General features: G+C 45.8%; 1 protein-coding gene and 1 long non-coding RNA gene across 3 annotated transcripts in view; one reads left to right on the forward strand and one right to left on the reverse strand.

The window, feature by feature from the left end:
- The window catches only part of LOC137204730 (uncharacterized), an 86,492-nt gene extending 75,115 nt beyond the window's left edge, over positions 1 to 11,377 (reverse strand). Inside the window, exons 1-2 of the long non-coding RNA XR_010933809.1 lie at positions 11,217 to 11,377; positions 2,693 to 2,795 (exon numbers count right to left, since the gene is read on the reverse strand). This is a non-coding gene — a long non-coding RNA (uncharacterized lncRNA). The remainder of the gene's footprint in view (positions 1 to 2,692; positions 2,796 to 11,216) is intronic.
- A 1,096-nt stretch (positions 11,378 to 12,473) lies between these two features.
- The window catches only part of BACH2 (BTB domain and CNC homolog 2), a 359,882-nt gene continuing 344,428 nt past the window's right edge, over positions 12,474 to 27,927 (forward strand). For both annotated transcript variants that reach the window (XM_067702565.1, XM_067702566.1), the window contains exon 1: positions 12,474 to 12,873. The gene's annotated coding sequence lies outside the window, so the exon portion shown is untranslated. The remainder of the gene's footprint in view (positions 12,874 to 27,927) is intronic.

The raw sequence follows: 27,927 nt of genomic DNA on the forward strand, positions 1-27,927 counted from the left end.
AAAGACTTGTACCCTTGAAAACTGCAAAATGTGGCTGAAAGAAATTTAAAAGACATAAATGAATGGAAAAGCATCCCATGTTCATGGATTGGCAGACTCAATACTGTTAAGATGTCAATACTACCTAAAGCGATCTACAGATTTAATGCAACCCCTATTAAAATCTCAATGGCGTTTTTTGCAAAAAATAGAAAAATCCATTCTAAAATTCATATGAAATCTCAAAAGACCCTGAAGAGACACAAGAATCTTGAAAAAGAAGAAGAAAGTTGGAGGTGTCACATTTCCTGATTTCAAAACTTACTACTGAGTTGGCCAAAAAGTTTCCAAAGATGTTACAGAAAAGCCCGAACAAACTTTTTGGCCAACCCAATACAAAGCTACAGTAATCAAAGCAACGCTGTACTGTCATAAAGACAGACACAGAGACCAATCGAATAAAATAGAGTATTCAGAAATAAACCCTTGCATACATGGGCAAATGATTTTTGACAAGGGTACCAACATCATTCAATGGGGAAAAGATAGCCTTTTTAACAGATAGCATTAGGAAAACTGGATATCTATATGCAAAAGAATGAAGTTGAATCCTTACCTTACACAATATACAAAAATTAATCCAAAATGGATCAAATACCTAAACATAAGAGCTAAAACTCTAAAAACTCTTAGAAGAAAACATAGGGGAAAACTCCTTGACATTGGATTTGGCAATAATTTCTTGGATATGACACCAGAAGCACAGGCAACATAATTGAAAATAGATAAATTGAACTACATGAATTAAAAACTTATGTTCATCAAAGGACACAATCAACAGAGTGAAAAAGCAACCTAGAGAATGGGAGAAAATATTTGCAATTTATATATCTGATAAAGAATAAATACCCTGAACATATAAAGAACTCCTACAACTCAACAACAAGGAAACAAATAACCTGATCAAAAAATTGGCAGAGAACTTGAAAAGACATTTCCCCAAAAAAGATATACAAATGGCCAACAAGCACGTGAAAAAGTGCTCAAGGTCACTAATCATAAGGGAAATGCAAATCAAAACCGCAGTGAGATACCACCTCACACTCATCAGGATGGCAGCTATCAAAACACAAAAACAAAAACAACAAGTGTTGGCAAGGATGTGGATAAACTGGTACCTAGAGTAGTCAAATTCATAGAGAAAAAAGGGAGAAGAGAGGGTGCAAAGGGCTGAGAGGAGGCAAGAAAAGGGAGTTGATTCTGGATACAGAGTTTCCATTTTGCAAGATGCAAAGAGTTCTGGAGCTGGATGACGGTGATGGTTGCACAACAATGGGAATGTACCCAACATTACTAAACACTACACTTAAAAATATTTAAGATGGTAAATGTTATGTGCATTTTACCACAATTTTAAAAAGACATTTAAAAAGAGGAGTGGAATATAAATGTAATGAATGCTGCAAAGGATTGGGTCCAAGGTACACATAAAGCAGCTCTGACCTGGGGGGGTCGGGAAAAGTTTCACCAAGTGCAGAGCGGGATGAATAGGAGTTTGCTGGGGAAGAAAAGAGGCAAAGAGAACAGCATATGCAAAGTCCTTGTGAGGTGAGGGATCTTCATTCACTTGGGATGCTTTATTAATTATCCATGAAGTACAAACATTTGTTTTCACCTGGTTATTTCTCCCTTTTTAAAAAAAAAACTGAGTCATAACTTACAAAGATTGCACAAATCTTAAATGAACAGCTCAATAAATTTAGTACCAACACTTTGAATCAAATAACAGTCAAAAGGAGTATTGTCACGCTTCCTTTCCCCCTTCCTGGCCCTTTCCCTGGAGGCAGTGGTGGGGCAGGGGCTGAGGAGACATCACCAGGGAGCTGGTCCAGATGGAAGGAGAACAAAGAAATGCGGCAACTAAATGCAACCAGGGATCCTGAATTGGATCTTGGACCAGAAAGGGAAAAGACGTTGTTGGGACAGCTGGTGAAATTTGAATAGGATCTCTGGATTGGCTGGCAGCAATGCTGACTTCCTGACTTGGATGTTGCATTGTGTGTAGGACAGAGTTGTTACCTTCTGAAAATACCCTCTGGTGTATTTAGGGGTTGATGGGCATCATGCTGAAACTTGCTTTCAAATATTCAGAAAAAGAATAATAATAATGGGTGTGTATGTGGATATCTATAGATAGAAGGGGTGGGGGAGAAAGAGAGCGAGAACACACAAGTGTGTCAAAATATGAACAACCGGGATATCTTGGGGGAGGCGATATGGGAGTTCTGTGTATTAATCTTACACGCTTCCCAAAAGTTTGAAATTATTTCCAAATAAGCTATTTTTCAAAGACATTCTCTATGATTGAAAGGAACCCACAGGTGAGGTTGAGGTCAAAAAGGAAGAGAAACATGCTGTCTATCACTGAATTTGAAACAGGAAAGTTTGAGAGAAAAGAATTTTTAGTGTTTCGTTTCTGCTCTCTCCAGAGTGAACTAGGCTATCCTGAAAATAAACCACTGGAGATTATAATACACTAATAAGCAAACATTCTGATTCAGTATCTGCTTTGGATCGCACGAATTGGTCATCAGATCTGGGAATCTGGGTCCCCTTCTCTGGATCACGGCCCAGCAGGATCCCGAGACACTCCTAGACCAACCTTCACACCGCCCTTTCCAGCCTCAGAAAATGAAGGATGGAGGAAACTCACCAACAGGTTTTGGCTGGCGATGACAGACCTGGGCAAAGCCGTAAATCCAGAGGGTGCTGAAGTGAAACTGGAACAAACACAGGGCCTCAGTGTTTTCATCCATCTGCAAAATCACGCAACACCCCATTTAAGTCTGGGCACGAGTCACCGGGTTTCCACACACACCTACCCTCTGAAGTGCAGTGAGGTGAGCCTGGGTGTGCGGTACTGAAGGAGACTGCTTGTAGGAAGCATCTCCGGAAAATGGAGAGACAGACGAGGCCCAGAGCTCGGTCATCCACACAGGCACCGTGCCTGACGCATCCACGTGGGCGCAGGACAGCTGTGCTGACCAGCTCTCTGCTGTCACCAGCGTTCAGGTTGGATGCCCTTGTGTAGTTATATCACATAAACAGGTTTGTTTTTAAAAACAGATTAGAAACTATAAGTATAGTCATATATTTTTGGGGGAAACTGCTATAGAATTAGTGAACTCAGCTCTGTGCCCCTCAAAAACTCAGAAGCTGGATTGAGGAAAACAATTTCAAGTTCGAGTACATTTGTATTAGAATAAAATCATCAAGGCTTTCTTTTCATAGTCATCCAAAAATAGTCAGATTACTTCTGTCTACAGCCAGAGTTTTTCAAGGTTCTTAAGCAAAGATGTAATGATTGGTGAAAATAATCAGTTTATTGACCACAAACATCTTTTTGAGGTGGGCAAAATGAAGAGATGGATATTTAAATTTTATTTACTCATTTATCTATTTAAGAAAAAGCTAGGCATCACAACAAGCTCTGAGGGGGGAAAAGAGAACATTGTTAGAATTACGTTTTTTAGAAAGGGGAAAGGAAAGCAATAGTATTATTATTACTCTGATTATTACTATATTTTGCTTATTTGAGTGTTGAACTCATCACCTCCTTCCCTGTTTCCCAGGTGAAAAAATAATCCAGCTCTCAACCTCAGTTTTCTTACTTCTTATCCCCAGCTCTCATCCTGAAGCTTCAAAATCTTACCATTGTCTTTTCTTTGGTGACAATCGAGTTAGGTTTCAGGTTCCACTTTTCAGAGTACATATCTGATAACCCTCCTTCTGTCCCCAAATTATGTTTAATGCTCAAAATGAGCACAAGTGTCTGCCTTTCTCCTGTCCACCCACAGCCACTCCTGCCTGCCTGGAGTTCTGGATTCTCGCCGTGTTTCTTCCTTCATATCCAGTGCTTCTGCCTTTATCTGCTCCATCCTTTCCAGCCTCTGAGAACAGCTGTGTTGGGGATGGGTGTGGGCAGGACAGGAATGGAGCAATCAGGAGGGGAGTTGGTCCAGAGACTGGACCGCCCAGCCTCTTTCTTCACACAGGTTCCTACCTCCCTGTCTCTCCAGGGACCCACTTTTCCCACTCATTCTCCCCTCCCCCTGAAGTGGGTCTAGAACCTCCCTGCTGTCTCCCTGGACCTCTCCTTGTCATGGGATGCTGTTCTCAGACCCCTTCTTGAAGAGTCCTCCTTGCTTTCCTTGATGTGGCAGTCTCTGGACCATCTCCCCTCCTAATCGCTCCATTCCTGTCCTGCCCACACCCATCCTCAACACAGCTGTTCTCAGAGTTCCAGCCCTGGCCCTCCTTCCTTTTCACTCCACCACTTTCCAGAGTGATTTTTCCCTCCCCATACATCCCAGGATTGGTTCTTCCCTCTGGTCATTCCTCTCTCTGCCTCAAGTCCCTCATGCAAATGACCCCTACGTCTTGAATATCTTTCAATCCACCACCTCCTCCTGGACTCAGCCCCACTCGCTGCCTTGGTTTGGGCTCCCATCATCTTGTCCCTGGATTTCTGCTATTGTCTCCACCTCCTCAGGCCCCTTCATGCTGCCAGTGCTGTGTTCTTTCTAAAACCCAAACTGATTATGCCTCTTTGACAGCTGGAAACTGGTCATTGAAAGCCATCCAGCCAGACTTTCCAGTAACTCTGAAGGCACAAGATAAACTCAGAGGATTTTCCTGCAGTGCATTAATTTTTTTTAAAACATCTTTATTGGAGTATAATTGCTTTACAATGGTGTGTTAGTTTCTGCTTTATAACAAAGTGCATCAGTTATACATATACATATGTCCCCATATCTCTTCCCTCTTGTGTAATTTTAATCAAAGATTTTGAGTGTTGGAGAAGAATTATTAAAATTTATTTATTTTATTTATTCTTGGCTGCATTGGGTCTTTGTTGCTGTGCACGGGCTTTCTCTAGTTGCCGTGAGCGGGGGCAACTCTTCATTGCGGTGGGCGGGCTTCTCATTGCGGTGACTTCTCTTCCTGAGGAGCACAGGCTTCAGTAGTTGTGGCTCACGGGCTTAGTTGCTCCGTGGCATGTGGGATCTTCCCAGACCAGGGCTCAAACCCGTGTCCCCTGCATTGGCAGGCGGATTCTTAACCACTGCACCACCAGGGAAGTCCCTGGGAGAGGAATTTTTAATCCTGATGGTCACAAATTACTTTAAAAAGAGTTTATAGTAAAATCAACTCATATTCACCATAGAGAACAACAGAAGTTCAGTTTCATTTTTAACATATAACAGGAGACGTCAAAGACACTTTGCGCTTGGAGAAGGCCATTTGGGGCCATGTTCCGGGATCCCTAGCTATTAGCATCCTATTTCCTCTGTCATTACAAGCATTTCCCTGGAAAAGTTGAAGAGGCATTATGCCCTATGGATAAAATCAAATCTTCATGCTTCTGGTCCACGTCTACCTCTCTAGTCTCATACTCTGCTACTGACTATTATCAATACTCACATTCTACAATTCCTGGACTTCCATTACTCCAATTTGCCTACCAGGAATGACCTTCCAACCTCTGTGTCTGACAAAATCTCCTTGTCCTTCAGAATCAAGGAATCAAGGAATGTCTGCAAGAAGTGAAGGCAGGCAGGTAAGTGATTGCTTGCTAACAGATACAAGGCTTTGGCCAATGAGAGGGGAAAGGAAGGAAAAAACCTGTGTCTTGAAAAACTTGTCACCACAACAATGGCCCTTCCTCGCTGCAGTACCTGAGGGCTCCTTGCTGGCTGTCACAGCAGGCAGTTTCTCCCATAACTTTCTTTCTTTTTTTTTTTTTTTTTTTGTGGTACGCGGGCCTCTCACTGTTGGGGCCCCTCCCGTTGCGGAGCACAGGTTCCGGACGTGCAGGCTCAGCGGCCATGGCTCACGGGCCCAGCCGCTCTGCGGCATGTGGGATCTTCCCAGACGGGGGCACGAATCCGTGTCCCCTGCATCGGCAGGCGGACTCTCAACCACTGCGCCACCAGGGAAGCCCTCCCATAACTTTCTGATCTCCTTTCTTGACGTCATAACGTCTCACTCCTTCCTAACACTCCAATACATGGAAGCTTTGGTCAGACCAAAGTCCAGCCTCTGGGGATCCTTTTGTGTTGAATGTCCAGCCACTTTCCCTCCTCTCTGAATCCTTCCCAGCCTTGACGCTCAACTCAAAATTCCACCTTCTAGGTGAAAACCTTCCTCGCTGTTTCAGCCCTCATAAATTTTTTTCCTCTTAACACCTACAACACTTAAGTTCTTATTAGAATTTAATTACACACATCTTGAATTTTATAACTTTTATTGGCTTTCTTTATTACAGAAGTAATACATTTATATTAGAGAAAAAATTAAAAACCAGTTAAGCAAAAAGAAAAACCACTCAAGCTCTTCATCTTGAGGGAACTACTTTAGCACTGTCTGTATATCCTTCCACACTTTTTTCTATGGCTGCTTAGACAATTTTTCCACTTTGGGGATAATACTGCTTTGCAATTAAAAAAATGTACTAATAAAGCATTGAAATACCAGTATACGTACTTCTTCAACATCATTTTTGATGAATCCATGATATTCAATTTTATATATGAGCCACCACTTATTCAGCTAATTCTCTGCTGTAAGGCATTTAGATTTTTCTATTTTCTTTTTGCTTTTATACCAAAAAAATCTTTCTGAATAGTCAATATTTTCAATAGTATAAATTCCAATAAATACAATTTCTATGTGAATAATTTTAAATATTAATTATGAGCAATATATGAAATAATTAATAAAAGTAATTAAATATAAGATCACTGCATTTGTTAATTGTTTAACTTATGTTAGCTTTGACTCCCCACCTAAATTTAAGTTCCTTAAGGATAAGATCCAGTGTTTTCTAATTTTTCTCTCATCGGCACAAGAGATATTCAATTGTGCATGAAGAAGAATTAGTCTATTTCACTTAAATTTCATGTGGCATCAATTCTTCATTGCAGTAGAAGATCTTGGGCTGTGTTACCATAGATAATGATGTAAGAACATTTTTTCTTCTTAAGGACTATTTCCAAAGTCCTTCTTAGGAACTGAGGTGATTTTGGGGGAGATAAAGATGGGATAAATAAGAAGGATGTGTCATTAAAAAGCAAAAAGGGAGCTTTCCTGGTGGTGCAGTGGTTGAGAATCCGCCTGCCAATGCAGGGGACACTGGTTCGAGCCCTGGTCCAGGAAGATCCCACATGCCGCGGAGCAACTAAGCCCGTGCACCACAACTACAGAGCCTGCGCTCTAGAGCCCGCGAGCCACAACTACTGAGCCCACGTGCTGGAACTACTGAAGCCCACGTGCCTAGAGCCCGTGCTCCACAACAAGAGAAGCCACCACAATGAGAAGCCCGCGCACCGCAACGAAGAGCAGCCCCTGCTCTCTGCAACTAGAGAAAGACTACGCAGCAACGAAGACCCAAGGCAGCCAAAAAAAAAGGCTGCCAGCCAAATTTAACAATAGCTAGAAGTAAAATTTCTGCATGATCCTAGTTACTCCGGAAAATTACAGTGCTCTGTAGTCTGGAATACACTGATTAGTTTTCAAAACTTGTATGAGATTTTATACAATGAGAAATAACTCTTCCTGGCAGTGGCATGTCCACAAAGACTCTAGCAGCAACCCTCAACCTTCGTCTGTGCTGCCCAGCAGTCCTGCTAACTCGCCCTGCACTGGTCCACTTTTTCTCTCTCTTCCAACTCCAGCACCCATCCCTCCTCCACCATCAGCTGATCTCCTCACTTCTGAGTCCCCTAAGAAAACAGAATCATTCAGACAAGGACTCTCAGCATCTCCTACCACCCCATACAAGCATCCCCGAGCATCCCCACCTGAGCTGCCTTCCCTCCTCTTGTGGGGATGAACTGGCCCCACCTGACTCAAGTACTTCACTCCAAAAGTTAACCCCTCTCTCTTGGCTTCAACAGTTTCCCCTCTTGACTAGATTATTCCCACCAACAAGCTCTAATTTCTCTCATCGCCCTCTAACCATGTCCCCATTTTGTCTTTCACAGCAAAGCTCCTCTAGAGAGTGGTCCGTATCCATTGCCTCTACTTCCTCTCCTCCCAGTCTCTCTCAAATCCACTCCAGCCAGGGTGAGTCCCTACCACTCCTCTCCATCAAAGACACCAATGCCCTCAGATCATTAAAAATCAATGGTATGTTCTCATCAGCAACACCCACCAGCAGCGCTGACACAGCGGATTACCCCCTGCTTTTCGAAACATCCTACGTTACTTGGCTTCTAGGATGCTACACTCCCCTCTCCCCTTCTCTCTCACTGGTGCTGTTTCTCGGCTACTTTGGCCAGATCTTCATTTTCTTCATCTTCTGACCTGTAAATGTTGGCATGCCCCAGGTCTCGCCCTCAGACCTCTTCTTTTCTTCACCCATGTTAACAGGTTCTCTATGTTGATGACACACAGATATCCATCTCTAGTCTGCACCTCTCTCTTGAAGTCTCAATTCCCACGTTTAATTGTCTGCTCGACGTTTTCACTTAGATGTCAACAGGCATCTGAAGTTTACTTTATCCAGATGCAAACACTTCAACTTCCCCCCATATCTGCTCCTCCTGTAGCCTTCCCCATCTCATGAAATGGAATCTCTGTTAATCAGCTATTTAGGCCAGTCTAGGGTTTCCTTTGACTCCGCTTTCTCTCACATCCCACAGTCTAATTGTCAATAAATCCTGTCTAGTTTACTTTGAATATATATCTAGATTCCATTTATAGCTATCATTACAGTCCAAATTACCATCCCCTCCCTCTTGGTCTATCTCAATAGCCTCCTAAGTGGTCTCTGTGCTCCCTCTCTTGTCCTCCCCTCGACTTAGCAAACGAAATGATCTTTTAGGAGTTGAGGCCAGGTCATGTTCTCTCTCTGCAGAAACCCCTGTAAATTTCCCCTGAACTAGAACCTACTGGCTAGCCCTCTGGCATCATCCCCTGCTACGCTCCTTCTTGCTCTTCTGCATCAGGCACTGTGGCCCCTTTGGTGTCCCTGGAGCATGCCAAGTCCACTCTACCTCAGTCCACTCTACCTTTGCACCTGATCTTCTCCGTATCTGAAAAGCTTTTCCCTAGGATAGCTGCAGAGCTCATCCCCTCACTTCATTCGTATCTCTGCTCAAATGCCCCCTCATCAGGGACAACTTCTCTGACCCAATCACCCTATCTAAGAGTGGCCCCACCCCTGGCACTCCTGAGCTCCTATTTTATTTGATTTCATAGCACACTCTTCACCTCCAGATATTACAACATACAACTTGACATATATATACATATATATACATATATATATAGTTAGTTCATTTTCTGTCTCCCTCCCCCATCCCATCTCATCACTAGAATGAGAATTCTGCATGCCAGCTTGTAGAACAGTGCCTGCCACATATAGGTGGCTCAATAATTTTTGAACAAAACACCACTCAAAGCTATCCAGATTTCACCAGTTTCCCCAGGTGTCACCTGTGCAGTACTGAGCTGGGGTATTATGGTTTAGATACCCTTGAAAACATCTGGTTTTGAAATCATAATCCTCAGTCATAATTCTGAGGAATTTGCCCAATGAGTAGAACTCAGTTTCTTCTTAACAGAACTTCCTTCAGTGCACTGGCTCCTCCTGACTTTGGTACCCTCCCTCTAAACATCTCACTCCATTCTCTCTCATCTGATGTTAACTCTGTCCTGCTGTGTCTCGTTTATGCTTTGTTCTGCTACCTCGTTGAAGGTACCACATTTCAAATTCTGCCTAAGAAAACTCATTATATCTTCTCAACATCCTCAAATCCTATAAGAGGGTGCTGGAGAGCAAAAACATCAAAGACTTGGGAACTGCTCACTTCTTTCTTCTGTCTTCCTTTGCTCATCTTTTTGTTTCCGGCATATTTTAATCTTTCCTATTTTATTTGATAAAATCAAGGAGATTTATAGGGATAAAGTTTACTGACTTCAATGTTATGGTACAAATTATTGTCCCTGGAAATCATATCCTGCCTTAGAAATGCATCACAGATGAAGCCCATATTCTGGATCAGCACACACATCTCATTATGTAGGGAAAAAAAAGTCTATCAGGAAATGTTGAACGTTGCAAGCACGGGAAATAAATTGACCTCTACACAAGTTACCGCCATGAATATACAGAGGGAAGGACCTGCATCTGTTTCACATTGTAAAAGCCTGAAGTGCCCAGAGAAGCACTGCAAACCCAGGGAATGGCTGGCAAATGTTCACGACGAGAGTGCTAAGGCCATCCACAGCCTAACCTCTGCAGCGGTTCTGGTAAAAGAGTGTCCAGTTCTTGATTTCCCATCCAAATGTCATGTAATTCTGAATATGCTTTAGAGGCTGTAATTCAAATTACCCACTTCTAACTTTGAAAATGCAATAACTAACTCCCTACCAGACTTCAGCTCCTCAAAGGCAGAGATTTTTTCTTACTGACAGCCACAGAGGCACATGATTGCACTACTGGACGTGACCTCAGAGATCAGCCTGGCCTAGTTCAACCTCCTTGAATGACTAAATAATACAACCTATCATAGTTGCATTTGTTTTTTCCACCTCTAATTGCTATCCCATTCCATACTTGAGAACTTCAAACTAAGAAAGCTCCAGTCTGAGTCTTTGGCAAATAGACTAACTGAAATGACCTAATAGCCTTTGTTGTATCCATCTGGGACCAGAAGCAAGGTGGCAAAATGGCCTTGTGGTACCCGCTTCCACCCCCTCTCCACACCCCATGCTGATGCACCCAACTCCATTCACAGCTGGGCGGCCACGGCCAGTTTGAAGAGAAATGAATTTACTGGACCCTCATAGGGATCTTCTCAAGCCTGGATCTTGTGAGAAAAACATTTCTTGGCCCTACAAAAACGCAAAAGTTAACGCACTGACACTCACATGCTTACAAGAATGAGGAATGCAGAAACATCACTGTTCATAAGACTGTAAGAAATGGTCCCGTCAAGGCAGATCGGGGGTCATCAGGATCCTCTGCCCTTGCCCTGAGGCCAGGCAGGGACCTCACAAGCAGGGCGATTTGTCAAAGGGGGCACCAGACCCACAGTCAGGAGACTGAGGACCCCTCCTACCTCAGAGACCTCTGTTCATCTGAAAACTGGAGATGCTAGCAAAGGAAAACTCCCAGTGTGGGTCTCGACCTACCCACTGAATCTCTGCAATGCTGTTAGAAAAATTACCTTGGCCTCTTCCGCTTCCTTTCCGCCATTGCTTAGCTTTCCACGCAGACGTTCAAAGTGGGGCCTTTTAAAACTCTGCCCTCAAACGAAGGTGGTTCAGAGCAACACTTTGGCTGATATCACGAGACTCTCAGGGCAGCGCTTCACTGCTTCCTCAGCATAGGCCAGTGCCCATCTTATAGGGAGGGGAGGGGAATTTATGATCCTTCTCTCAGTTGAGCGAGCCAAAGTTTTATAATATTCATTAAAGATCAGCACCACATGTAAGAATACGGTACTGCCTGTACACAAGGGGCCCAAGTTATAGGTGTTCAGGGAACGTGGCCTCGACAGGCGTAAAGTGGCAGGCACCAGCACTACGCTAACACAACCTTTTTTTATTGCAAATGTTCGTTCAGTCGAAGTCCTAATTACTTTCTGTAAAACCCTTACTACCATCAAGCTTTCTTCCGACAGGGCAGCCACACAATGGCCTTAAAGTGCAGCAGCAACACCCTGGCGACCTCCCGAGTGGGCGGCAGGCGGGAGGTTGGAACCCGTCAGGAGCTGAGGATTTGCAGCTGGGAGGTAGGCTTTTTAGTGAGCTTCGCGATTGCTCGCGCCCCTTCTAAAACCCTGGCGTGGGGACTTAGAGGCTCCCTCGGTGGGACAGGCCGAGGCCCTCCTGGAAAGGATTCAAACGTCAATATCAGTGTTAGGTCAGAAGCTGCTCTTCCTCGCCCCACCCCCTCCCAAGAGGGGGACCGGTCAGCTTCGAGGGGCCCGTGGAGCATCTTTTCCTGCCCCTCCTGGGAAACACTAGACAACCCCGGAATCCCAGGTCTCGAGGTCTGGCTCCCGTTCCTGGGTCTAGTGCCCTGGGCTCTGCCGCCCCTCCCCAGGTGCCACACCAGCCCTCACCTCTCCTCCCACCCCACTAGCCCCCAGCCCTGACCTTTCAAGGCTCCTGCGAGTCGCGGGCAAGGCCGGACCGAGCCAGGCGGCCGGCGGGCCCTGAGCAAGGGGCTCTCCAGGCCGCGCGGCCGCACAAAGCGGGGAGTGCGGCGGCGGCAGCGTGAGGCGCGCCCCCTCCCGCGAGCGGGCCGAGCGCGCGCCCGCCCCCTGTCCCCCGCCCCAGCCGCCGGAGCGCCATTCGCGGAGCGGTTTACGCTAGTCGCCGGGCGTACGGCGCCCCAGCGGCCGGGGAGGTGCGCTGCCCGGCTCCCGTAAAGTTATTGTGAATGGGGAGCGGGTGACGTCAGCGCCGAATGTCAACAATGTAGCGATTGAGAGTGTGGGCGTTCCGGGGAGAGCGGGAGCCGAGCGGCCCGGAGCAAACAGCGCCGAGCAGCCGCCGCCTCAGCAGCAGCAGCAGCAGCAGCAGCGGCAGCAGCGACCGTGCACGCCCGGGCTGCGGTCGCAGCAGCGCTAACGCGAGCGCCCGCCGCCGCCCTAGCCACCCCGCCTGCCCACTCCCGCTGCCGCCGGGCTCTCGCTTTCTCCCCGGCCTCCCCTCGACCCTTCCCCTCCCCCTTCCCGGCACACTCGGGGGACTGGGAACGTGCTGCCATGTGATGCGCGTCCTCTCCGCGAGCTTTCGGTGACCCCCCTCCCAGGCTGCGGACCGGGAGGACGCGGGGAAGAGGAGGCGGAAAAGGACGCAAAGTTCTCTGGCGAGGTGAGTCCCCGGCCGCGGGTCCCGGGCCCCGGCGGCGGGGCAAGTTGGCGGGGGGAGCGGGCGCGCGGGGCAGGAGGGGAAGCGTGGGGAAGCGACGCGGGAAGGGAGCCGCGGCCGCCGGGCGCGCAGCCGCCCGCCGAGCGCCCTGCCCGCTTTTATGGCATTTTCTAGGAACGGTAAGGGGGTGGAAGCCGAGACGGCGGACGCGCTGCGAAGACTGTGCGCTCTCTCGCCTGGCTGTTTACGGCGGGCGAGGCGGCATTGTATTTTGCTCGCGTCGACGGGTGTTTTGGAACAGCAGGGGGAGGAGGAGCAGAGGGTAATAAGTCAGGCGTGGGGAGGGCGGGCTGGAGGGAGGCGCGCGTCCGCGCGAGCTGAAGCAGCTGTCAGACCCACGGCTCGCTCCCGGCCCCGCGAGGCCCGGGCGCCCCGGCCCCCAGCGCGCGACCGCGGTGCCAGGCCGGGCGGCCTCCTCCCTGCCCGCGGCGTCCGCGCCCGCGGCTGCTCCGCGAAGCTTTGCGCTCGGCTGTCAGTCGCCGCCGGGTAGCTGGGACCACAGCGACTGGCGGGGCATCAAAGCCCAAGTTTAGGGTCCCGGGGAAGAGGCAGGCTGCTGGCTCGCAGCGCAGACCTTGGACTGCGCGCTGGGTGGAATCACTACCACCAATGACCGGGTTATTGAAATGCGTCCCAGGGAGCTCAAGCCGAGGGGCTTGTGCCTTCAGAGAGGGAAATCTTGCACCTTCCTCCTCCAAGATTCTGCATGAAATCAAAGTGCAACACACACCCTCCTCTCCCTGCCCACACTTCAGTCTGCAAGCCCCAGAAGCTCCTTCTAGGAGAGGAGTTTATCCAGGGGACACCTCTCCACCTACCCCACGCCGAGGTGCCCTGTGGGGTCTCGCACTTTTCCTCCTCTCACTGGGTGGGTGTTCAGGAACCGAGCGCCGATGGAGAGGGAGGCGGGCGGCGCTCCTGGGCTACCCCAGCTGCGAGAGGGGACTCGAGTGAGCATCTCAGCGACCTCGGTTTGGCCCCTCTTGCAGGAACTCGGACCGTGAGAGGAAGCCTGCAGGGCCGGGTGTACGCGTGTGAAAGGGGTCGCGCACCCCTGGCTTCGGGGGTCGTGGGCGCTCAGGGTATCCCCAGCATCCTCTCGCGTGTAGGGGACTTTGATAACTTGGGGGAAGTTCCTGCACAACCGCTGTCCGATGGTTTTGTCTGTGGCCCGAGAAGGAGCGTCTCGCAATTTGCCTGTCCGGTCACCGTCGTCGCCGCAACCCTTGGGCCCTAGGAAACGAGGGACGAGGGCGCCTCACCCCCGACTGAGCGGCACACTCCCGGCTGTCGGGCGGGCGACGGGACGCGGCGTTCCTCGGTTTTCACCTTCACTGTCTAGTGCTGCAGTCTCTGACTCCCTGTGTAAATTTCATCTGTTGAGTGTGTTTAACTAAAAAGGGTAATTACTTTAGATAAAAATCCTTTCCTGCCTAGTGCGAACCTTGGCGGAGATGATGCCTAATGAGATATTTTGCTTTTGTCTGTTTAGAGTAAAATTAGAGTTGTTAACTCTGATAACGGTTTTCTCAGATCATTTAAATGTAACATGTAGGAAAGTCATGTCGAGCTGCGAAGGCTCCGGCTGACATGAAAGAAGCTGAGCGGGAAGGGCTGCCCCTCCCTCGGTGGAGAGGCTCTTTTGGTAAGGCGGCGGCGTCTTGTTTAAAATGTGCGATTGCCTCCACCCTGGTGCTCCGGCAGCTCGCAGCTCGCGAGTAAACGGCGTTTTTCCTTCTTCCAGGTAATAGTAAACATGAGTCAAAATGACATCTTGTTAGAATTAGTCTTTAGCCTGTAAGAGAGATTGCTAAATAAGTGTTGCACTCAAACTGCTCCCGTGAAAGGTCTGTCAGCATTTCCATTATAAATTCAGGTTTTCAGGAGTTTATCATTTCACCCCAAAACTTTGAGTGGCTGAAATGTTTCTCCCTCCTAGTGTTCTGCCTTAAAACATGCATTCATTGTCCACTTCCATCCTATTCGCTATTCCTGAAACTTGAATATCATTCAAATGGGGGTCCCAGAAATGGAAAACACAACCATGGAATAAAGTACTTTTGTTAGAACATACTTTATTTGTGCTGAATAATATTTTCATTTTGCATTTTGGAAGACATTACGTTTGCCACTTGGTAATCATAAATGTGTTCATTCTTCTGGTGTCCGTCAGTTCTGCAGGTGGATTGAAATGTCAGTTCGTGTTGTATATGCCAGGATTACGTGGAAGAACATTCTCCTCATATATGTGTGTGTCTGAGCTCATAGCTAAATTATATGCATGCCTGTTAGCTACCTGTCAGTTCTTTGTATGTTGCATGTGAGGATCTTCCATAGAGAAGAGGTAAGGCAGAAAGGGAGGGAGGGAGTCAGGGACACCCGCACCCCGCAAGTCACTTTTCAGTATTATCAGTGCCTGGAAGAGAGCCATTCTTTTGAGTTATGCCTTTGACTCAGTGCCCTCAGGCAGGTCCCTTCCAGTCACTCACCTCTGGCTGCAGTGTGAGGGGCTTAATTATTTGCAAACTACTCTGACATCCCTGGATGAAAGGCGCTGCATAAATGCAAAGTATTGTTCTGATATGGAATTTAATGATCCATTACAGTTCATCAGGAAAATGCACTTTGCAGTGGTAGTCAGAAACGTTTCCACCTGATGGAGGGTAATGGTAACTGCCTAAAAGTAGGTTCAGATTACAGATGAGACAATTAACTCTAGCCATGTGCTCTTCAATTTGTTGCAATTCATTTTGTGATCAAAGTGAGTCGCAGAGAGCCAGATGGTCAGGTTCACGTTCACATCTCTCCTAGGCCAGCGCTTCACTTCTGAGCCCACTGTCTGCACAGCCAATGGGGACTTACTCATTAGCGCTTGTGAGCTGTTCCTCAGAATTTGTGATCGAGGCTCCTGTGATGCCAACAAAAGGGCTCAGGCCAATCTGTATTGTTGGGAGCGGTTTAATTTTACTTGGATTAACTCATGCCTAGTGTCTCTGGTATGGATCCAGCCTTAACAAGGGAGGAGAGAGATCCTAGTGGCTGTCTAGCTCAGCAGGGCTGGGCTCCACCGCTCTACTTTTTGTATACCTCAGATTTCAGGGGGTACGTTGTCTGGCTTCTTGTAAATGTTGGCTTATACTCAGTTAAATAAATACCCTCCCTGTCTGGCTGAGCAGCAGGGCCAGTTTCGTGGGCATGTGACCTGCACTGTTGCACAGGGCCCCTTCCCGCTCTGAGAAGGACCTCACACGTGGTTAATCTTCTGCTGTTGTCTTCTTGAGAGCCTTAATAATCCTTGAACATGGGGCCCTTCATTTTCATTTCTCGCTGGTCTCCGTGAGGAGGGGGCACAACGTGGAGTGGCAGGCAACCACTGCTGTGTCTCAGTTCCTTGTCGTCGACTGTTGCCAGGCAGGAATGGGTGGGAATACCGGCTTTGTGTTGCCACATCTTCTGATTTTTCCGAGGGAAGCTGGATATCAGGGTGTTTAATGTGGAATCCCCTAATTTTTAAATAGTCACTCAAACATTTTCTAAATACTGGGTGGGCACACTGAAAGCTCCAGAGCTGGCCTGCAGGCTCCCTGGCTCCCACTGCTGAGTGAGCTAAAACATCTTATTGTTTAATATTTCTGTATTTGGCGATTTTCTAAAGGCCTGGCACGTAGGAAGACGGTTTGTGAATCTCCACCAAGTGAATGGTTAACAGCGTCAGGAAAATTGAAAAATGCAAGAAAAACAGAACTCTAAATCAAATGAAATCAACACTGAGTCCCACTCAGGGATCGATAGCTTTCTTTTTAACAGAGGATACAACGTGAAAGTCCAAATAATTAATATGGAGGGCACCGTATAATCCTCTGCAGGAAAATAATCCATTGCTTTTGCGTCACCTGCCGTCTATGTAGTTGTTATTGACCACATGGTGTAACATGCCTGTTTAAAGCCTAAGGACTCCTCCATGAGAATTTGACATTTGCGAACACCCACTAAAACAATAGCTGTGATTTCTTGAATGTTCACCACGTGCCAGAAACAGTGCTAACTGCTTTCCCTGCACATAATCTTGATAACTCTTCAAGGCAACCCTATGAAGCAGGCATTGTGCCCATTCTACAGAAGAGGAGGGTTCTCGTTGGAAAGAATTTCATCAGAATGCAGTGTGTGTTGTCCTGACCGTCTAAAGGTTATTTCCCTGTCCTATATACACAATCCAGCCCTGAGTCAATGGCTGGGCGTGGGGTAGGGGTCATAGCATACAGAGAACCCAGTTCTTACCCTCACGTACAAGGAACAGGGAACGATGCAATATGCAACGTATCTGTCAAAACCTGCGATTCAGACGGCAAACGCTGCATCTGCTTCCCCGTCTCCTCCTTTCCTTGTCGGGATGTTGAAGAGGCTCCAGTGACATATGACCCTATCAGAGGCACTAGCAGTTCAGAAGTCAGGGCTGCTTGCAAAAACTGGCATTACTCTGGAAAAGAAAATAAGAAGCTTCTGGCAGAGCTGAAGCCGAGTTAGGGAAAGCAGCACGAAGGCCTTGGGAATGACAGAAAATCACTTCTGTATTGTCGATGACAGCGTATAACCCATGCCTAGTCCATTTTTAAATTTTATGTAAATATTTACAAATTGCTCAAGTCCAAACTGAAACCTGCTGTGAATTAAACATTTTGTAAACTCAGATTGCCCAGAATGTTACTCATCTTTTTTGGTCTGGGATGATATTTAATAGAAAAGTGGTTCTTTCTTTGTCAATTGGAGGTTTTTACTTTTTTTCCCCTTTTCTTTTTTTCTTTTCGTTAATTTCAAATGTCAGTTTCCCTAAAACTGAAACTTACTCTTACCATCAGTATGCTACTCAGCTTCCCTAAAGGTGGAAGTCTCCTTAAAACCACCGGGATGTCCTTTTCAAGGACCCTTTCTTTTCTAAAGAATATGGAAATTGAACCTTGTCCTACTAATGGCACTACTTCAAAAATCAGGCAGGAATGTTGCCTTTGTTTTTCCTTGAGCTGTTTTTTTCCAAAATAATAAATCTCCCCAGTCTGAAAGCGTTTCACGTGCTTGTTCATTCTGGTCATTGGAATTACAGCCAAAATGTCTCTCAGTCTTCCCCAGTGACCTCATAATCACCACTTCTCCAGCATATTCCCCTGGTTAACTTCTCTTTTGTTCCTCAGCCTGATAATAAATTGGCCTTTGGTTCTGAGATGTGTCATTTGCTTCCCTGACCTCTTCGTTCCTCTCCTGGTGGCAGTAGGACACGGCGCTGATGCCCCTGCAGGCGGCTGCCTGGTTGCCGGTTCCCTCTCCTGCTTGTGTCAGCTTTCATCTTCTCCTTTCCCAAGCGTTTAAATCCTCCCCTTTCCAGTCCTCCCATACTTCTCGTGATTATCTCCATTTGTTTCTGAGCCTGCAGCTGGCATGTGGACAAACTCCAGGTTAGTCGCAGAGGAAAACTTTTTGAGTTTCCAAGTCTGTTGTCAAGGTTAGTCTTGCGCCATCCTTTTGTCTCTCCCCTGCAATTGCTTCAGGAGTTTCCTCCGGACTCTTCACAAGTCTACTCCATAGAAGGCTTAGCTTGGACTTTCACTTTGGAGTTTAAAGCTGGGAGAGCCCAGCGTGTTTACTCCCGTTCTTTTAAGTAGAGAAACAAAGTGAAGGTGCCGCTCAGGAAGTTTGCTTCGTCTCCTAGTACCAACAGATTATCGGCGGGTTTTATTTTCCTGTATTCTCCTGAGCGACAGGAGCTCATGGATGCCATAAAATGGGCTGAGTGTCCAGAAATGCCATCCTTTAGAGGCAAGTGCCTCATTCATTCACTAAACAAACGTATACTGAGTATCTCTTAACGTGGCAGGCGCAGTGCTAGGTGATCATGGTGCTAGCGGAGAGCAAAGTCAGTCCTGGCCCTGCCCCCATGAAGCACCCCATCTGGTAGGAGGGATGGCATTTATCAGACAGCCACAGATAACTTATTGCAAGTTCTGTGAAGGAAAGCCATTTTATGCACTGGAGTATGTACTGGGGAATGTGACCTGGTTGGGAGGTTGGAGCTGTCCTCCTCGAGGAATTGTGGAGTGAGCTACCATTAGGGCCTGTCTGAAACTGGAGGCTAGCTCTCCCCAACCTATTAATTTACTCCTGTCTGTGGCCCTTTGGAGTATTGCATAAACCATGCTATAACCCGTGGAGTCATTTTGGCAAATAACTTTTCCTGTATACAGAGTCCAGAATTGATTTATTTACCTGTGTCTTTAGAACCTGATAAAAACAGAACTGTTAATTGCCAAGCATACTGTTCGCTTCTATACTTGGAAAAAAATGCAAGTTAGCATTCTTATTTTGGACATATTGAGGGTCGTTTTGACAATATTTGAATGATTAGAAGCTACACAGCCATGCCCTCCCAGTTGGCTGATGTGTGTGGGCCCCGGGCGAGGGTCTCTAGTGAAAATGTGAGTCCAGCTTATCGGAAGCCCCTGCCCACCCGAGAGTGGGAGGGTCTCCAGCCTCTGCAGACCGAGGATGATTATATAGACCATTCTTAGCACAATTTAGGAGTGTGGACAGTGTCTATGTAAAACAAATTGACTTTAGTGTATGCTAATACTCCTCTATTTTCTTTTTCTCTGATGGTAGCTAACCTGTGTTGGGAGCCTCCTATGTGTGTTACTGATATTAACTCATTTAATCCATATAACCACCTAGAGGCAGGTGTGACCATTAGAAGGTGAGGCACAGATGTCATCCAGCTAATGAGTAGCTGAGCTGGGATTGGACACTAGGTGTCTGATGCTAGAACTTGTTCTCTTAACCACTGTGCTATTCTGCACGCCCTTTTCCTTTTTGCTCTCTACCAGGTCTCAGAAGTGGAAATATAGGCCATCTCACTCTGAAATCCTGGATATTTTATTGACATCTATCTGAAAGATAAAATTGAAAAATAATTTCTCAGTGAACCTGAGTGAATGTATCTGTTGTCTTTCATCTGACTCACTTTCTAAGAATTGCACTCCTCACTTCTAAGTGTCCATCTGGGGATCAGAGCATGGAAGTGATGACGTGTAAAGACAAAGGAAGAACTAGACACAAAACATGAATCCCATGACTCTGGTCCCAGGGTTTTCCTGTAACCCATGCTCCTACCCTCTTGTTATGTGAATAATTTGTTTATAGCTTCCTTTCTTCCTTCCTCCCTCCCTCCCTTCCTTCCTTCCTTTCTTTTTGGATGAGAAAGGAAAAGGTGTAGGAAACCATTCCTATAATAGGTAGATTATTCTACTGAGGAGGAAGAATTTCATTCAGAACCAATTCCATTAGAGTTCCTAATTAGAAATATTAGCTGCTAGTAACAGATAAAAGCAGGTAACCTTTGCTCTCATTCTAGTCAATTTCAGGAAGAGATTATCTTGCCAGATTAGCATGTTGCAACCTTCAACAGGAGATTTGAATGGTTTTAAAGGACTCCGCTAGGCAGCTGGTTTGGCAGTGACCCTGATTACCCCGGGTTTGCAGGGTCACTGTTTAGAACGCTGACTCAGCTCTGTCCTGGGCTGGACGTCCAAGTTGTCATCTTTAGTCAAGCGGCATTATCCTTGGAGCTGCTGGAACATGAAGCAGGCGCTTGAAGCTTAATTTGGGAAATGATCAAGCGTATGAATGTACTGTGCTTATTTTTCAGTATTTAGTTCAAATTTTGGAGATGGCTAAATGGGGAGATGCTTAGTGTGTCACTGTTGGAGGTTTTAAGTGATTAAAAAAATCAAGCAGATGAGTGCATAAAGATTTCTATGCAAACAATGATGAGCTTAAATTAAAGCTGCTGATTTAGTATGAGAATTACTTGCATTGATTTGTAGAACATCTATATAGGTTCAAGCTTCTACATTATGCAAATGAATGAGCCCTGAAGAGTCAAACTGTGAAAAAAAAATGAAATTAACTATAAAAGACATTATTACCCATTCAGCAAGAGGAAAATGTAGACATACTTAGCATTAACCCTTACTTTTCACATATCTCCTTAGGAAGATCTGCATCAGGGTGACGGTCCTTGCTGCAATCGTAAAGAAGCCAGCAAGGCTCCCTCTCAGTTCTCCCAGTGGCCGCTTTCTGCCCTGACTTCTTCTGTGCTTTGCTGCCTTTAGGCCATCCAATGTCCTTAACCAGTCCCCTCCTTCCCTTGCAAAACCAATCTCAGAAAAGGATTTTTATGAAAACCATATTACTGGGGTATAAATAACTGAGCATACCTAGTGCATTAATTCTTTCTGAAGCATCAGCTTATTAATAGGAGACAAAGCCAAAGAAGTAAAACCCTAGAGATGGGACTAGTAGAATTTCATACACTGGTAGGTACCCTAGTGATGGGAGGGAATTTCTGAGTGAAGACCGGGCTCTTTATAAACCCAGCCCTGGAGACAGAGACTATAGACAAGCAGATTAGAGCATATAAACCACTGTAATATTGAAAATACGAAGGGCAAACCTAAGTGTCCATTGACAGATGAATGGATAAAGAAGATGTGGCACATATATACAATGGAATATTAATCAGCCATAAGCAGAAACGAAATTGAGTTATTTGTAGTGAGGTGGATGGACCTAGAGTCTGTCATACAGAGTGAAGTAAGTCAGAAAGAGAAAAACAAATACCGTATGCTAACACACACACACATATATATATATAGAATCTAAAAAAAAAAAATTAAAAAAAAAAAGGTTTTGAAGAACATAGGGGCCTGTCAGGAATAAAGACACAGACATAGAGAATGGACTTGAGGACACGGGGAGGAGGAAGGGTAAGCTAGGATGAAGTGAGAGAGTGGCATGGGCATATACCCACTACCAAATGTAAAATAGATAGCTAGTGGGAAGCAGCTGCATTGCACAGGGAGATCAGCTCGGTGCTCTGTGACCACCTAGAGGGGTGGGATAGGGAGGGTGGGAGGGAGACGCAAGAGGGAGGAGATGTGGGGATATATGTATACATATAGCTGATTCACTTTGTTATGCAGCAGAAACTAACACACCACTGTAAAGCAATTATACTCCAATAAAGATGTTAAAAAATATAGAAGGGCAGATAATTTTTAATGTGATAATATGTTTGTCAGCGAGCATCACCTTTCTCTTGCCAGATACTTGATCTGATCGCATAAACCCGGGTAATGAGATGGTATGTTATTTGACATTTAAACGGAGCTTCAGGGGAAAACCACTTGGTCTATGATTAGGAATTTTTGTCAGTTAGTCAGTAGCAGCGAACCCGAAATAGTCTATTATCCTTAAATGTTGAATTTTAAAAGAAAAAAAAAGCAGGGGATTTCACTCATCTGCCTCCCCAGCCCACAGTTTTATTATAAAAATTGAGTTAAGTCTATTTCAAAATTGGCATGCCCCGTGCGTTTATTAGCACGGTTGGTGGTGACATCTGGACATTTGGAGAAATTGATTGATTAATGATGCCATGCTTCTTTTAGCCAGAAGTGTTTCAGGTTGAATACCCAGCTGTGAAGAGTCTGAACTGCCCTCCATTCTACCCCTCCCCGACGCAGACGCCTCCAGCAACCATGCTATGTTGAGTTGATGGCGCCATCTAGCGCCAGTCTGTGGAAATGTCCTGCTGGACTCTCACCTTTCATTCTTCCTTTGAGGTCGGATCTCTGAGCAGCTGGGTGACGAGTTCCGCCCCTTCTCTCAGAGTACACTGTCTAGTGGAGCGCCTCTCCCTAATTCCTACTTTTCCTCTGCCTTCTGTTTAGTTATGCCTCTGTGCCTTCCTCTCTCCCTGACTCCATTGCTTTCTGTTCTCCTCTCCCTGGTATCCCCTCTTTGTAGCCCTTCTTCCTTTCTTTTTTTTTTCTTCCAACTCTTGATCAACTTTTTGGAGCATACAAAACAAACAGTACTCACAACTGTAAAGGTTTTTCTAATGGTCTGTTATGCCAAAGTAAGAGAACGTCATGCATTTTAAAGTGAAATTAACCATGTAAATCATGCTTAGAGAACCAGGGTGAAACTAAACAGAGTCCAAAAGTCTCATCTAGAAGACTGTCCGCCATCTTCCTCTAATTAGACGTTTCCTCACACAGTCAATCAAGAATTTTTAATTGGCTTTGGAAGAACTACTGTTATAGTATTATTTTCTCTTTTTAAACTATAAATGTAACCTCTCACTCATATTTTAAATTTGAGACAGCCTTCATGGAATATTCTGAACATAGCGTTGTTTCTGTGGGAAAATGTGTCCCGAGTTCCAGACAACCCATTTTCCTCTTAGATTTTTGGCTCTGGTATTAAGTGAGAGAAGGGAGATGAAAGATGTATAGGACTCAGTCTGAGATGTGATTACACCAGAACGTTTGTGGGATCTGAGTTTGTGTTCAGGTTTAAGCTCCCACATCAAACAATAAATTTTAAGTTTCCACTTATGTTAAGCATCTCGATATTGTGGGTTTGAAAGTAAGTCCCCTCTGAAAAACAGGAACTGTGCTTGTCTGTTACCAGTTTTTGTGGTCGACAGGGTAACTATTTTGATTTTTTTCAGAAGGGAGGAAAAGCAGTTAAATCCAGTTAAAATTAAAACCGGTTAAAATTAACTGGCTCGTGAGATTTGAACGCAGCTGTTCCACACATCACAACACGGAGAGTGAGTTGTTTATTACCAGTCTTCATTATTATTAGTTGTGACTACTATTTTTGAGTGGCGGCATAGATTGTGTCTATTTGGGGTTTAACCTTGGAAAATAGGAACTGCGAGGGAAGAGAGGTTCCTGTTGGCCGATTTGCATGTACCTTGTTTTTGTTTTGGCCGGGTAGGTGTGTGCACCTTCTGCCTGCGCGAGTCATTCAGCATGTCAGCAGTTTCCTACGAGCAGCGAGTGCTGACTCATGCAGCTGTTACAGCCCTCAGCTGGCCCCTCTGTAATCTGCCCACAGCACCAGCGCTGCCTTGGAGAGCACCTCAGCCATTTAGCTGCTGGGAGGCTATTTTCAGATCTGTGGTCACTGCCGACCTCGGTTCCCAGGTAGAAAACTGGGCATATTTCTGCCTTGGCCGAGACTGCATAAGCATCGCAGCATTTCTGGGAAGCCCCCAAGAAAACCGATTTTTACTTCCTTTTAATTTTTCTGGGACTCTTCTGGGGCCAGGGGAAGGGGGATGAGAGTAAAGGGAAGGGACTATGCTGTTATTTCCTCCGAAGCACCAGAAGGAACCTTCCTGAACCATTAACTTAGGCTTTCCTGGTGTAACCTGGACCTGACCCACTTCTCCCTGCACGAGTAAGGAACGTGTGCCCGGAGCAGGGCAGCGGGCAGGGGGGTGCTCAGCGGCCAGCCCCACTTTGTTTTGTGTGGTTCAAGTCCTTAAGTAATGACAGATTTTGTTTATATCTGTTGCATGTTATTAAGGTTAAAAAAAACAAAACCCCAAACCCAAACCTGACCTTGGGTCATTTTAAAGCTGGCATGTGTTTTCAGAAATGGTTTCGTTGTTTGTTTTTGGAGTTCAGTTCTGCTTATTTTCATCGGAAAGTGAAAATGTTACTTTTTTGAGGTTTATAAATAAACTTCCTTTTGCAGATACAAGTTGATCAGAGCATCCTAAGCTATCTTGAGAAGAATGATTAAAGTGAGATCAGCTGGGGAAAGGAACGCTTTGCACTCCCTTGTGGAGTTCGCCTCCTTTTTTTTTTTTTTTTTTTTTTTTTTGGGCTTCAGTAAGCATGCTGAAGCTGGTTTGACCAGTAATAAAGAAAAAGCTAAGCCACAGTGACTGTGTGTAACATGATGTTGATGGAAGTTCTTGGTTTCCGCCGATACAAATGACTCATCAGTATCAATAGAATTGTGACTTCTAATAATAACACAGTGCAAGACCTTCAAAACATGTGGTTTTAGCCCTAGGTGTTAGTGAAAGGTTGGAAAATATTAGTTTGAGCTTTTTTTTCCTGATCTCTTGATTTCACCCAAGTATAAAGTTGTTTTTTGTAGGTGTGATGATCACACTATTGTTTTTTCATCTTACTGTTTTTAGTTTCGTTATGACCAAGTCGCCAAACTCAGATCATTTCATCGTTTAGAAATCTGTGCAGTAAGCATCTCCTGTCGGGGTTGTGTTTTGAGGGAAATGTGGCTGAAAAGCAAATCCTCCCTGAACAGAGAAAGGAAAAAACTGGTCCAGACTCTGGTCCGCCAAGCTGCCCGCCTCCTACACAGCGTCTATTGTGGTGGGCTGTGGGACCGCTGACTAGACTATTGCCATGTGAGTCATTGTCAGAGGATTCCAAGAGGAAGGGTCACAGAAAATGCGAGTCAGAGGAAACAGCCGAGTGGAGAAGGAACAGTTATCACAGGAAGGAGCGTGCTACCCCGTTTCCACGGCTGCAGGGCTGCCCAGAGACCCTTGCGCATCACAGGGAATTTAGGTGTGTGCTTGTATGTTGCAGCCTATCTATCTACTCGCATCTCTGTGTGGGAGCATTCTTGTTTTGTTGTTTTGTTTTGGTTTGTTTTGCCTGCAGTTTGGTCAGACCAACAGCGATCACTCTCTTAGCTCTGTACTGCAGAGGTCTTACCCAAGAGCCTTTCCTTTTTACATGCTGTAGTGAAAGCAACTGAATTTCCAGACTATGAGACCAGCATCTGCATTTACATTTATAGTTATTTTCATTCTAAACACTTCATCTTTAGAAATGTTCCATCCCTTGTCTCCTAGCTACTAGAGCCAGTGGCCTTTGTGCCTTGCTTGCTACATCAGCCTTGATCTGGGATATAAATGCTTTATAAAGAGAAGTGCAAAATGAGAACGTTATTCGTTGAAATTTTGTGTCGGTCTTGCCTCTTTCACACTTCCTTTCAGATGGATCTTTTTGTTGTTGCTTCCTGCCATCTTCTCAGCATTTTTGATTTTTAATACTTATACTTCCCTGTTACTCTTTTTACCCTGGTGTCTTGCTACCTGGTAGAGTTTCCTTTTTGGGCCTCTAGTTCTTTCTCTCTCTTGGCAAGTTTTGCATTTCTTTCTCTGTGTGAACACTCCCCTCTTCTCATTTGCTCTCGTAGATTCTTTTTGCTCCTGCCTACATGCCCACACCCTTTCTCACATCGTTCTTGGACAGACCCAGGCATGTTGCACACATATGCACGCACTCTGTATACATATATGTAACACCCATGTGAACACACGTGCACCGACATGGTTCCCCTCCCTGACCCTGGCCTCTTGCTCATGGAGGCCCTGCAGTGGCCTCGGGTCCTCCTGTTGCCATCCCTGCCTGCAGCTGGTTTCTGAGAGGGGTCTTTCAGGTGAGAAGAAAATTGGAAGGGGAGCCTGAACTGGCTTCCCACCTGTGTCTAAGAATGCATCCTGGGAAGGAGGCTGGATTCTGAGGAAGCAGGAAAAAACCCAAGGGAGGGCCCACCTTCGGAAGCCAGGGAGGAAGTAGGCCTGGACTCAGGGAAATCTGCAAAGGAGGACAAGACGTTGAGATGGCTCTGCCACCAGCCTGGAGTTGGAGAATCCCCACGGGGTCAGAAATGCATCAGGATGGGGTGGGGTGACTGGGGAGACTTAGGGTGGGTAGGACGCTCAGAACTCAGGGTGTGAAACAGGGTAGGGATCTTCGAATTGCCTTCTTGCTGTTAAAATGCTCATACAGCCTGGTAGGTCTGGGGGAATGGGAAGGAGATCCCGGGGGACACACAGTCTTCCCTTGTGGCCTTGAGCTGTCTCCTGCCCCCATCAGAGAGGCCTTCCCTGACCCTGTGGAGTGGGGGGAACCATCCTCCTTCCCAGGCACCCCAAGCCCACTCCTCTCCTTCCTTTTCTCCATAGCTTTTATCACCCTCTGGCCTACTGTATGTATTGCTTGCTTGTCCATCTCTCTCCCTCACTATGAAATCAGCTCCGGGACTCAGGGACCCTTGTCTCCTTTGGTCACTGTGGAAGTCCAAGGGCCTGGAAAAGTGTCTGGCCCTAAGGGGCTGCTCATTAAACACGTATTTGTTGAATGAATGAATGGACTTACTGACTGTCCCTGAAAAATCACCTGTGGCTTCTTGCCCACTGAACACGTCCAAAGTCCTCAGCAGAGCCTTATAAACTTTTCCCATGCTACCATTTCAGATATATTTTTCATCAATGTTTTCTTCTCACTCAACTCGTGTTAAATATCTTTCGAACTGATTTATGTTTTTATTTTGTACAGTTTCCTGATATGTTGGCTCTGAAGTTCTCTTAATTTGTCCTAAACTTGCTTCTTGCACAAGTCAAGAATTACTTATCGAGGGGCTTGCTCTTTGCAGCGAAGCGAACTCTGTGAGACCCAGGATGTGGTGTGTGAAATACAGTCCCAGTCTGTAGGGAAGTTACGTTTCATCTTGGAGGTGACATATATAAGCATGAAGCATTTGAAGTACAGTGCACGGCAGGATGTGATCAAGGGCCAGGATGAATAGTAGAGGTAAGTGTGGTAGGTGTTGGGGAGAAAAGAGAAGATTGGACGACAGGAAAGCCTTCAAAGGAGGAGTTGGATCTGTATATGTCCTCAAAATCTTGTGGGATTTGCTGAAATGATCCAGATTCCCAAGTTGATATCCTTCGAGATTTTATAGATGTCAGGTTCATCAGCTCTATTGTTCCATATCAGTCATTGTCAGTATACTGTCCTTTTCTTGACCACTCCCCAATTAGACTTTCTTAAGATATAATTAATGAAGAGCTATGAAGGATTCTAAGTGCAGCCCTAGGAAATTCTTCTATAATAGTACAAAAAGTTTAAAATGTGTGAGGAGGCCTTCACTTCTGTTGTTTGAAAAAATTGTGAATAGAACTTCCGTTCATTAAACCATGAAGAGTGAGAAAACAAGCCCAAAGTGATTGATTGATATTTGTGGGACATTTATGGTACTGGTCCAACATATGTAAAGAACACATGAATCAATAAGAAAAAGCCAGACAACCCAATAGAAAAATGATGCTGT

The sequence above is a fragment of the Pseudorca crassidens genome, chromosome 13, assembly GCF_039906515.1.
Source record: "Pseudorca crassidens isolate mPseCra1 chromosome 13, mPseCra1.hap1, whole genome shotgun sequence".
In the NCBI taxonomy this organism is placed as follows: Eukaryota; Metazoa; Chordata; class Mammalia; order Artiodactyla; family Delphinidae; genus Pseudorca; species Pseudorca crassidens.